This window comes from Rana temporaria, chromosome 6, assembly GCF_905171775.1.
Source record: "Rana temporaria chromosome 6, aRanTem1.1, whole genome shotgun sequence".
NCBI classification, from domain to species: domain Eukaryota; kingdom Metazoa; phylum Chordata; class Amphibia; order Anura; family Ranidae; genus Rana; species Rana temporaria.
This window is the reverse complement of record NC_053494.1, coordinates 89,324,090-89,337,717: the sequence shown is the minus strand read 5'-3', so window position 1 is coordinate 89,337,717 and position 13,628 is coordinate 89,324,090.

The following is a 13,628-nucleotide window of genomic DNA, read 5'->3' as shown; positions in this document are numbered from 1 at the left end:
GGTAAGTGATGGGAAATATGCATGTAGGCCAAAAAAGGGGCATCAATAAAGTTTACAGCATGCATGGGGGCAAAGGGAACATTCACAGCATATTCCAGACATGGTAATTAGGGAAGGAGGAGATAACTACAAGACATTAGCATACATTATAGACATAAAATGGGATATTAAAGGAGAAAACTTACCCTCATATATTCCTCCTGCAGAACCTGGATGATGGCAGAGCAGGTGTCAGGAATGATGAGGCCCAGAGCCTGGGGGGAGATGCCCATCGAGAACTTTAAGTCCTGAAGGCTTCTCCCAGTTGCCAGATAACGGAGGGTGGCAACTAGCCTCTGCTCAGCACTGATGGCTTCCCGCATAACGGTGTCCTGCCGGGTAATATAGGGGGACACCAAAGCCAACAGGTGCTGAAAGACGGGATCAGACATCCTCAGGAAATTCCTGTAATCAACAGGATTATTTTCCTGAAGCTCCCGCAGCAAAGGCATGTGTGAGAATTGGTTCCTACGGAGCAACCAATTCTTGGTCCATGAACGCGTCCTCCTCCTGTTCATGAACTCCTCATCGTCTAGGTCATAAACAAACAGACCTACACACAGAAGATGCTTAGCACGAAGTCGGCGACGACTAGGTGCCTGCAACATGGCTACAAGGCTAGGAACGAACGACAAATCAGAATTGCACTAAACAGACCGCAGTGAAGAACAGCAAGACCTATGAAGAACGACCCTGACAATGAAAAACGCGGGGACAGGACCGCAATGTAAAACAATACGACCTGACCGCACGTTCCGATTGCCTAGATACGACCCCCACAAGTACAAACTGAACGGCAGAGATCAATCTGAAAGCACAAAGACTGAAAAGCACGAATCGTCACTCACCAAACTTTTACTAACACGCGTAAACACGGAATCAGCAAAAGGAGCCCCAAGGGTGGCGCCAACAAAATCAAACCTCCCCTTTATAGTCGCGTCATACGTGGTGAGCGTCACCGCGCTGGAGAACGACCAAATTGTTGTCTGTTACGTGTGTACGCAAAGCAAGCCTGTCGAGCTTCTCGACAAGTTCAACAAGGAACTCGACGAGGAACTCGATGTGCTTGGCACGTCGAGTTCCTCGGCCGTGTGTACGGGGCCTCAGAGGCGCTGAATACAAATGCATGCCACACAAAAAAACATTGATCATTTTATTTCCACTTCACAATTATGTGACACTGTGGTGGTTATTTACGAAAGGCAAATCCACTTTGCACTACAAGTGCAAACTACAAGTGTAAAATGCACTTGGAAGTGCAGTTGCTGTAAATCTGGGGGGTAGATCTAAAATGAGGAGAAGCTCTGCTGATTTTATCATCCAATCATGTGCAAGCTAAAATGCTTTTTTTTTTTTCGTTGCATGTCCCCCTCAGATCTACAGCGACTGCACTTCAAAGTGCACTTTCAGTGCAATTTCAAGCGGTTTGCACTTGTAGTTCAAAGTGGATTTGCCTTTAGTAAATAACCCCCTCATAAAGAAACCAAAGTTGTTTGACAACTTCAATCCTTTGGCCCCGTACACACGACCAAACATGTATGCTGAAACTGGTCCGCGTGCCATTTTCAGTAGACATGTTTGGTCGTGTGTGGGCGCGAGCGGGCCGAATTCCAGCAAACATTTGCCCGCCAGGCCTTTTCCCAGCGGACAAATATTCCTGGACGTGTTTTAAAACCGTCCGCTGGAATCCTGCCCGCTCGGACATGTACGGTCGTCAGTACAGACCTACCGTACATGTCCAGGCGCCCGCCGTCCCTCGCATGCGTCGAATGACTTCGACGCATGCGTGGAAGCCTTAAAATGGCAGGCCCGCCAACGTCTCCGCGTCATCGTCGCGGCGACGACGCGGACACGCCCCGCGTAATGTTTACGCGCGGACTTCTGTACGATGGTGTGTACAACCATCGTACAGAAGCCCTCTGGCAGACATGTATGGTGAAAACGGTCCGACGGACCGCTTTCACCGTACATGTTTGTTCGTGAGTACCCGGCCTTTGTGTATCCATGCTGACTCTTGCTTATAATAGTGTTTTCTAGAAAAAAAACTCTTCTGTGTGTTCCTTTTTTAAACTCTCTAGTATTTTCTTCATTCTGTAATTATTTTGTAAAAACTTGTTCCGTCGTTATTGCCCATACAATGAAAAGCAGGGCTCCCCCATAACTGTGTTTCTATGTTTGTTCACAGTAAATGTCACTGGCTGAAGCCACGTCTTTCCCGGACTGTCTCCGGTGAAGACAGGTGATGCGCTGCGCTGGATGGACATCTCATTGCTGGATCCTGGACCTGGATGAAGAGATCTTCTCATCGTTGGACCCCAGGGAGGAGATCACCTATCGTAGGATACCGACATCGTTAGGGTGGAGACCGAGAGTGGATTACCACCGCTGGAATCTTTTTTTTTTTTTTTTAATACAGGACTTTCCCAACGGTGTCTGTGTTTTTTTTTTACAATTGTTACACTTTATTTGTGAAATAGTAGGAGTACAATGTACCCCATTACCAATTCATATAGTGGGGGGCTGAGATCTGGGGGTCCTCCTTGTTAAAGGGGTCTTCCAGATTCCAATAAGCCCCCCGCCCGCAGACCCCCACAACCACCGGGCAAGGGTTGTGGGGATGAGGCCCTTGTCCCCATCAACATGGGGACATGGTGCTTTGAGATGTCACAGACCCCCAAAGCATCCTCCCATTGTTTCGGGCATGTAGCCTGGTACGGTCCAGGAGAGGGGGGTCACTCTCTCGTCCCCCCTCTTTTCTTGCGGCCTGCCAGGTTGCGTGCTCGGATAAAGAGTCTGATGTGGATTTTTGGGGGGAACTTTTTTTAAAAATTTGGGGTGGAGTTCCCCTTAAAATTCATACCACACCCCAAGGGTCTGGAATGGATATTTGAGAGGAACCCCATGTCATTCTTTTTTATATTTGACGCGGGGTTCCCCTTAATATCCATACCAGACCTGAAGGGCCTGGTAATTGAATTTGGGGGGACCCTCATCTTTTTTTTTTTTTTTAATGAATGACTTTTCTCGGTATTGCCAGGAGCCGACAATTCATTATAGCCGCAAGTGATTTTAAATGATACTTTGTGCAGGGACAGTTCTAAGCACGGGAAACAAGTGTTGCTTTACAGGCATTCTATACACGGCACGAAAAAACGGCCATTTTTACAATAAATATTTGCATTGATACATGTCCCCTGGGGCAGGACCTAGGTCCCCAAACACTTTTTATGACAATGACTTGCATATTAACCTTTAAAATTAGCACTTTTCACACAAACTTTTGGTCTTTTTGCAGGTTCTGGTGCAAACCGAACGGGGGGGTGTCCCTACTTGTGGCAAATGCTTCACAGAAGCAGGCTAATACAGAGCAATGCCTGGCCAATGTTACACTCCATAAAAAGATAATCACAATGAGAGAAACCACAGCATCACAAAAAGACTCTTACTGATAAATCACTGTTTTAAAGTCATGAGCAAGTGGTTGTTGGTCCCGGCAAACAGAAAACCTCCATGTCATGTTTTACACATGACTTGCAGTTATTTATGACAACACTTCAAAAGACAGCAGAAAAAAAAGGGTGACCGAAAGACAAATAGGCTGGCCCAAATTCTTTCCTCCAAGAAAAAGGCATATTATGACTCCACTCTTAAGAACACTAGGGTGTGTGATTTTAACCCATCTGGCGGTAATAACAGCTGTTTACGAATATTAGGTGCACTGGTCAAGCTACCAATAAGATTAGCTGCCACAGTCACAAATGCATGATTTGATCCTGTTGTTCACTAAGTGGCTCAAATGGTGGAGAGAGCCATTACGGAACAGTATCTGAATGGTCCCTGTCGGTTAACCTAGTGGGTGTGTCAGAGATCTGAAAAATGCAGACCATCTTGTGGAAATGCTGGAAAGGTATACACTGATTGAGAAACTCACCCCCACCAAATAGAAGGGAAAAACAGTTTGCAGAACTCTGGATTCAAACTAAAAAAAATCCATGGAAAAGTCAGCCCAGGCCCCTTTGGCAAAGCACCATAGGTTCATTGTGCTGCAGATACAATGTTTCAGCCCAGTGCAATGTTGGAGTCATAATTGAGGCCATATTAGAGCACAGTACCAATTAGGGATGGGTCGAATGGACCCCTGTTCGGTTCACACCAGAACTTTCGAACACTGCGAAAGTTCAGACCCGAATAACGTACCCCATTAAAGTCAATAGGACCACAAACGTCAAGAATCAAAAGTGTCCATTTTGAAGGCTTATATGCAAGTAATTGGGCATACAATGGTTATAGGGGTCCGGGTCCTGCCCTGGGGGACATGTAATTAAAAAAAAGTTTGTGAAAAACTTCATTTTTAAATGAGCAGAGATTTTTAGGTTTTTTTAAGTGAAAATAAAAATGAAAAAATCCTTCCAATATAGAGCCTGGCAGTCCCCTTAGTCTATCTGTAAAGTGGCAGATCTGTATCATGTCTAGAATCTGCTGCAGAGATAACTGCATTTATAAAGCCCAAAAAAAAATGTTTTCCCTGCAAACTGCTTTTATTTTGCTCAGCAACAGCTGTGGGGCCAGTGTGTATGGTAGGACCACAATGTAGTGCACTGGGAACAAGATTAGAGATTTTTTTGATACATTCTGGTGTCACTTTGACTCTGGATAGAAGTAAAGGGTGCGTTGGTCTTTGTGTGTTGGTTGCGCCTTCCCACCGTAACTCTATAGAGGTACTCTTGATGAAAGCAAGAATTGGCCTTGCTGTAAAAAAATTGCACCTTCCCACCTGTCAAACAGATGCTGAAAAATTGGTATTTGGGTGTCAGTGGTGCCTTCCCATCGTAACTCTATAGTGCAGTGGTCATCAACCCTGTCCTCAGGGCCCACTAACAGGCCGGGTTTGCAAGATAACTAAAATACATCAGAGGTGATATAATTTGCTGCTCAGTCATTGCAGTATTCTAGTCTGCATCTCCCCAAGATAATAGATAAAACCTGGCCTGTTAGTGGGCCCTGAGGACATGGTTGATGAAAGCACAAATTGGTCTTGCTGTAAAAAATTGCAATGATATTCACCTGTCAAACAGGTGCTGAAAAATTGGTTTTTGGGTGTTAATTGTGCCCATGAAACCAAAACCAATACCAAAAACATTCTTCCAGATGAAATTATTGAACACCCTCAAAGCTAGGCAGCCTCAAAGTCCCGCAGAGATTCCACATCCCACTAATACCTAATCAGTGACATTAAACTTGCAGTAACGCACACGGAAGTAAATGGCGTTAAACTTGAAGTAACACACAAAACTATATGGCGGTAAACTGGCAGTAACGCACACAAAACGATATGGTGTTAACCAAGATGCTTTTGAACATCTACATCCATGGAGATACAAGGACTTAACCACTGGTGTCTGTGTCTATTTCCACCCTCGATGGAACTGTTGAAAATTAAGTGAGACTGGTTACAAATCTGAAAAAAACTGTAATGGTAGGACTTGACTTTGCAGTTTCTGAGAACTGTAGGAAACTGTGAGGTAGAAGGGGTCTGGTCAGATGGGTAGAACAGACCCTCAACCTTCAGTGGAAATAGTTGTAGAAATGCTAAATGATATTTTATGTGATTAGAGCAGGATTAATGCTGTTGCTCTGTTAGCCTTCTTTCTTGCAGCTCTCTACTGCTCCACTGACACCTCTACCGTGCAGACACACACACTTTTGGCTGTTTGCTTGCACCGACATGGAATTCTTTGGGAGGGTGGAGACCAGAACCCTAGTTCTGAGTCTACAAAAAACCCAGCTTACACCCGCTACCAAAACCAGGACCTAGGCGATTTCATCCCACCCAAACCACTGAGAAATCTACAGGTTCCAGGTCCCAAACTGGATTTTACAAACCACTGAGGAAGCTGAAAAAACTGTTTCCTCCAAATGAAACAAGCACCCTGGAGCCCCTCAATTCGCCTGGCTGAGAATTGTGGGTGATATAAAAGCATTTAAACATCATGAAATGGCACTGCACTGTCACTATATATATATATATATATATATATATATATATATATATACGTATGCACGTATGTAGTGACAGTGCAGTGCCATTTCAAGATGTTAAAATGCTTTTATATATACGGTATCTCTCTCTCTCTCTCTCTCTCTCTCTCTCTATATCTACATATATATATATATACTGTATATATATATATATATATATATATATATATATATATATATATATATATATATATATATATTATACACACACATTCTTACTAGATTCTATCTACTGTACTTACAATTCTAAACCATAGCATCACTTTGCATAAGGCTATCAAGTCCACAGGAGTTGGAGATTGGAGTTTTATGACATATGGGTTCAATCTTCTCAAACTGCTTGCTTGCAGTTTTGTGCAGAGCATGTGTGATATGAGGCAGAAAATCAGATTGAGATTTGTGTTCTCATACCTGCTTTCAGCCAACAGCAGATACCAATGTAGTCCCTTCCACTTGAAATGACCCACTTCCCTTTAATGCAAAATTGCTTTTTAAATGTATGTTGAAATTCACAAAGGTGCAATAGTGTATGTTTGTGACTTGCGCGCTGAAGTTAAACTGCCATAAAGTTGTGCAACATTTATTAAATGCATTAAGTAAAGGCTAATTTGTTTAGAAAACTGCCCTGTAATTATGCATGTGGTCTCATGCCAGCCTTTATCCAATAATATATGTGTTAGTTGAGTAAATTAATGTGAGTTGTTTTGTTTACTAGCTGTAAAGAGTTGCATATATAGATTTTGTTACAGTAATTAACCTGTAAGAAAAACATACCTTAATTTGTCTTCGCACCAATAATTATATGCATAATTCACAAATGATATAGCACAAACAAATGTCAGGCCCCATACACACGAGAGGATTTATCCGCGGATACGGTCCAGCGGAGGAGTTCAGCAGATTTCTATGCGATGGCGTGTACACACCATCGCATTGAAATCCGCGCCGAAATCCTCTGGCGATGACGTGTCGCGCCGTCGCCGCGATTATGACGCGGCGACGGGCGCGACGCTGTCATATAAGGAATTCCACGCATGCGTCAAATCATTACGACGCGTGCGGGGAATCCCTTTGGACGGATGGATCCGGTGAGTCTGTACAGACGAGCGGATCCATCCGTGGGATCCGATTCCAGCAGATAGATATTCTGTGCATGTTGACAAATATTTATCTGCTGGAATTCGGAAATATCCGCAGATAAATATCCGCCGGAGTGTACACACCATAGAATCTATCCGCTGAAACCCATTCGATGGGATTTATCTGCGGATAGATTCTATGGTGTGTACGGGGCCTCACTTTTCCTGCAAACAGATCCTAGGAAGCAACATATACTATGGTGACCTGTGTGTATAGACAAAGTAAGGTTAGCTACAATGTATCACAATTATAGCACCCACGCAGGAGCCTCTGGATAGGATGGTTCCTCTGTTCTTTGTCTCAACCTTATTCAAAAACCTCAGCCCCTCTTAAAGCGGTAGTAAACCCGCAGCAGTTTTTTTTTTACCTACCTGAAAGGCAAAAGGCACAGTGAGCTAGTATGCACCGCATACTAGCTCATCACGAAATACTTACCTTGGAACGAGGCGTGGGGAACTTACCTGGTCCACGCCGAGGGAGATGTCATCTTCCGGGTATTGCCGCTCCAGCGCTGTGATTGGCTGGAGCGGCTATGTCGTCACCCCCGCGCATGCGCAAGGGAGACTTCTTTCCGGCAGGGTCCGGCGGCTGCCGGGCCTTTAGCCAAGGATTCCCGCTGCGCATGTGCCACTGCAGTCAGCGGCTCATTGCAAGGTAAGCGGCTTTTATCTACAGGTAAGCCTTATTATAGGCTTACCTGTAGGTAAAAGTGTTAGTACAGAGTTTACTACCACTTTAAGGCCCATACACACGATTGTACTTTTTGACAACAAAACTCAGACGGATCTGATTTTGCAGACAATCTGACCGTGTGTACGCTCCATCGGACAAACTTTTTTGCTTTTTATTTGGACAAATGTTCGCTATGAGAATAGACAAACATTCCAGCAACAAATGTCCTACATCAGCTAATCCGATCGTGTGTACACAAGTCTATCGGACTAAAGTCCAAACTACAAACACGCATGCTCAGAAGTAAGGACCCGCGGGAAGCGTTCGGTCTTGTAAAACTAACGTTCGTAATGGAGATATCACATTTGTGACGCGGCAAATTATGAAATCTCAAAATGCAGCGCACATTAGACATGTGCACAGCAAAAATTTTCGTTTATTTCTGTTTCGTTTCTGTTCATTTATCGTGATTCGCAACGAGTCGTAATTTCGTAAGACGTTAGTTATCGTATTCGTACTCTTTAGTATTTTCGTAACACTCTTTTTTCCGTTTCCGTTTTTTTCTGTTAGTTTATTTTTTGTTGAATCGAGATTAGTATTTTCGTTATATTTTGTATTCTGCCGCGTTCGTATTTTTAAAATGATTTTATTCGTTCCTTCGTTTTTACGTTGGTTAATTTTTCATTGTTTTGCTATTCGTATTTACATTATATTTTCCATCATGCCGCGTTCGTATTTTCGTAAGAAATATATTTTCGTTGCTTTATGATCATTCGTATTTTCGTGTCTAATTTCCTTTGATTGTAAAAACGTACTTTTGTAGATTTTATTGCATTCGTAATTCTGTTAGAATACATTTTACGTTTAGGCCCCATACACACGAGAGGATTTATCCGCAGATACGGTCCAGCGGACCGTATCCGCGGATAAATCCTCTGGAGGATTTCAGAAGATTTCAATGCGATGGCGTGTACACACCATCGCATTGAAATCCGCGCTGAAATCCTCTGCCGATGACGTGTCGCGCCGTCGCCGCTATTATGACGCGGCGACGGGCGCGACGCTGTCATATAAGGAATTCCACGCATGCGTCAAATCATTACGACGCGTGCGGGGAATCCCTTTGGACGGATGGATCCGGTAAGTCTGTACAGACGAGCGGATCCATCCGTTGGAATGGATTCCAGCAGATGGATTTGTTGAGCATGTCAGCAAATATCCATCTGCTGGAAATCCATCCCAGGGGAGATTTATCCGCGGATAAATATCCGACGGAGTGTACACACCATAGGATCTATCCGCAGAAACCCATTTGATGGGATTTATCTGCGGATAGATTCTATGGTGTGTATGGGGCCTTATTCGACACACTACTCGTCGTAATTTTGTAATTCGTACTTTACTGTGATTGACTTGACTGTCTTAGTTAGCACACACACCCTGTCTAGAATGAAGTCTGACGTAGAAGAAAACTAAAATATGTCAGATATTACAAATACAAATCTAGAAATTAGATGCACTGCAGTCTAACACAGAAAAAGACACAAGGAGCCAGGAGGTAATGAGAAAGAAGCTCATTGGGGGAAGGAATAAACCTCTTCAGAGGAAAGGGACAGCGCTCAGTGGCTATTGGTCAATGTCCAGAAATATTTCAGTACTAACGAAAGCTAATTTACATTATTTCGTATTTTCGTTGTTTTCATTTCCGTTTTCCGAAGATTCGTAATTTATTTTTCGTTAGTTTTGATTTTTGTTTTTTATTCTTTGTTCGGCATTTCGGTTGTTTTCTTTTCGGTCTTCGAATATTCGCAAGTTTGCATTTTCGTTCATTTTGTTTTTCGTAATTATTATTTTTTTTGGGTCCGGTATTTTCGTTGTTTCTATGTTTTCGTTTCTTTCTTCTTTCGTATCTTCGTTGTTTTTCATATTCGTTATTTTGAAAATATCGTTATTCGTTATTAATTGCGCTAAACCGTTCGTTCATTCGTATGTTAACGAATCAACTAAAATAACGAAAATTTACGGAAAACGTATTCGTAACTTAAAAAATTGCACATGCCTAGCACACATTCTCTTCTTGTTTATAATGGCTTAATACGCTTCTTTACTGGTGATACTGACGGAGTAAGACCAAACATATTAACAAAGGATTTGTGTTCTAGTGATACCAATAAAAGATATTTTTTTATTTATTTTTGTGTCAAGTTAGCACAACCCCATTATCCCCTAGTGGTTTTGAAGCTCAACGCTCCAACTCTATTTGTGTTCCTTGTTCTTATATTTAAGAAATGTACCTGCCTACTCCCAAGCTGTCATTAGAAGTTAAACACAAAAGCATTTTCTTTTCGTTATTATTATTTATTTATTTTTTAATAGTAAGCACAAGAATGGCATATCAAAATCAAGAGGAAGGCAGCATTAGATCAACTGGTGGGATTGGTGAAGCCTCTGTACCCCAGGGCAGACATAAATTATGTGAAGAGCAAAATTGGGAACCTGAGGAGTCCATACAATAGGGAGCAAAAGAAGGTCGCAGACTCCAAGGCCCCGTACACACGAGAGGATCTATCCGCTGGAATTTATCCGCAGATCACTTTCAGCGGATAGATCCGCTGGTGTGTACAACCCAGCGGATATTTATCCGCGGATATTTTTCGGGCCGATGGTTTTCCAGCGGATCAAAATTTCTTAGCATCCAGTCCAGCGGATTGATCCGATGGTCTGTACAGACTCACCGGATCAATCCGTCCGATTCCCTCCCTCGCATGCGTCGTAATGATTCGATGCATGCGTGGAAGTCCTTATATTACAGCGTCGCGCACGTCATCATCGCGGCGACGGCGCGACACGTCACCGCGGAGGGAATTCCACGCGGATTTTGATCTGATGGTTAGTACAACCATCAGATCAAAATCCGCCAGAGGATTTATCCTCTCGTGTGTACTAGGCCCAAGAGACCGGGAGCAGCAGCAGATGACATATATGTCCCCAGGCTGTACGTGGTACTACAACAGGCTGTGATTTTTGACAGACCAGACCGAACCACGCTCATCACTCTCCACATTTCTTTCCACATCAGCTGAGGCCATTATGTCTCTTGTGCATATAGAACAAAAATAAAAGAAAAAAATTAGTAGACATATTCTCTGTCATCAAAATTAACAAACTGAAACCAAAAGAGCAAATGATACACAGAAAAGGAACTCAATTATAACAAACAAAATCATAATTAAATAAAAACAAATCTAAATTAGTAGGCCTAAAACTCCCCAGACCACTGGCCTTGTTGGGGATCCTGTGGCTGATTTTGCCACTGACCACTATGCTGCTGGGGTGTGTGGGCTTGCTGGGGTGGGTAGGTTTGCTGAGGCGGGTACGGTTGCTGAGGTGGGTAGGTTTGCTGGGGTGGGAAAGTTTGCTGGGGTGGGTAGGCTTGTTATTGTGGAGGTGTGTGCTCCAAATCACACACATGTGATTTTGGGGTTAGCTCATGCTTCCTGGCCTTGCTGAGGAGCTGGATCAGTATCCCCTAACATAGCTCCCATTGATCCTCATCCATCTCCTGGAGCTTATTAGCTACAAAACAGCCAAACCCTTCAGCACTAATCGGATGCTGTTGTGATGACCGATGTGGCCCTAGGAAGGAAGTCAGCTGTGGCCTCATCCAGGTGGTGTCTCTTCCTGGCCCTTTTGTAGGAGGGCGCAGGGGAGGGATTTGGCACAGTGTTGTCTGGCTGCTGGGCCCGGCCTCTTCTTGGCTGAAAAGTTCCTGTGTGTGAAAATGGAACATCATTTTAGTTTTTTTACATCAATCACCAACACTTTTCAGCTCATGACTTTTTAAATGTGAATGTGTCCAAATAGTAGACTATCATTCTGACTCCAGCATTTCTCATTCTTGTCCTTATCCTTCTTGGCCACTACTGTCTATTGATATGCAACTCACTTTGTTAATGCAGAAAATTATTATCCATAATAACATCTACCGTATTTATCGGCGTATAATGGGCCGTACACACGACCGAACATGTCTGCTGAAACTGGTCCGCGGACCAGTTTCAGCAGACATGTTCGGTCGTGTGTAGGCCCGAGCGGACAGGATTCCAGCATACATTTGCCCGCCGGGCCTTTTTCCAGCGGGCAAATATTTCTGGACTTGTTTTAAAACAGCCCGCTGAAATCCTGCCCGCTCGGACATGTTCGGTCATCTGTACAGACCTACCGTACATGTCCGAGCGCCCGCCATCCCTCGCATGCGTCGAATGAATTCGACGCATGCGTGGAAGCATTGAACTGGCAGGGCCGCCCACGTCGCCGCGGCGACGGCGCGGACATGCCCGCGTATTGTTTACGCGCGGATTTCTGTATGATGGTGAGTACAGCCACCATACAGAAATCCCCGGGACCGGTTTCATCGTACATGTATGCTTGTCTGTACGCGGCCTTACACGCACAGGCGTATAACACGCACCCTAACTTTAAGAGGGAAGTTACAGAAAAAAAAACTTTCCACAGCCCCCTATGTATAACACGCAGGCACAGTTTTCACTCCATTTTCAGGATAAAAAAGTGAGTGTTATACGCCAATAAATACAGTAATTAACATCATTTTTTTTTTGTCTTTCTAATCTTTTCAACTACGCTATACCTGGCTTAAGCTGAGCTCCTCCTTCTCCTCTTCATCCTGTGTAGGATCAGGCTCAGTATCGGTGGCCTCAGCTGATGTGAAGGGTAGTGTGGAGAGAGATTTTCGTGGTACAATGTGATCCAACAAAAATTGCAGACTCCCGATTGTTTTGATTCCTCAATCTTCTTTTGCTCCCTGTTATACATGCTCCTGAGGCCCCCAATTTTGGTCTTTACCAAATTGTAGGTTGCCTTCGGATGCACAGTCTTCGCCAATTCCACCATGCTCTTGCTTCCCTCCTCTTGATTTTATTAGAATAATCTTTATGTTTTACTTGCCACAGACAGGTCAGCTCCCTGTATTTTTCTATAAATTGCGCCACAAATTTGTGGGTATTCAATACTGACCTAATTTTTGTGTCAAGTATCAAATAGCTGCAAGACAGAACACAATACAATACAATACGTAATGGGTGGCATTCAGCTCATAATCTGGTCACAATATAGGCCTCTATCTAAGCAGTATATGCCACTAACCACCACAAACCCAAGTTTCAAAAGTACCTTTTTTTTGTGGCGCCCTTTGGCTTGCACTCGTCTCAAAACTATCGGAACTTTCCTATGGCCGTTACATTGACCGCTCATTATGGATTGATATACCCTGTGCATTCATGAAACTCCACTCTCTGAGCGTCATGAAGCTTGGGCATGACCAGATACTTTATTCTGCATGCGACATACACGGCGGAACATTCAGACTACATGATGGCAGAATCACCGATAACGAGCAGGCCCCGTGGTGGTGGAGCTTATCGAAAACACAAGGCCACTGCCATAAGCAAGAGGGGGAAGGTGGAGATGATGCTCATATTGGAGAAATATGACTACGACTGTAAGCTGCAGAACTATGATAGGCCCAACAACATAAAAACTGGATTCTGGAGGGAGAATATTCGTTGTAAGGATGAGCCAAATGCCCCCCATTCGGTTCGCACCGGAACCTGCGAACAGACCAAAAGTTTGTTAAAGTCTATGGGACTCGAATGTTTGAAATCTAAAGTGCTAATTTTAAAGGCTAATATGCAAGTTATTGTCCTAAAAAGTGTTTGGGG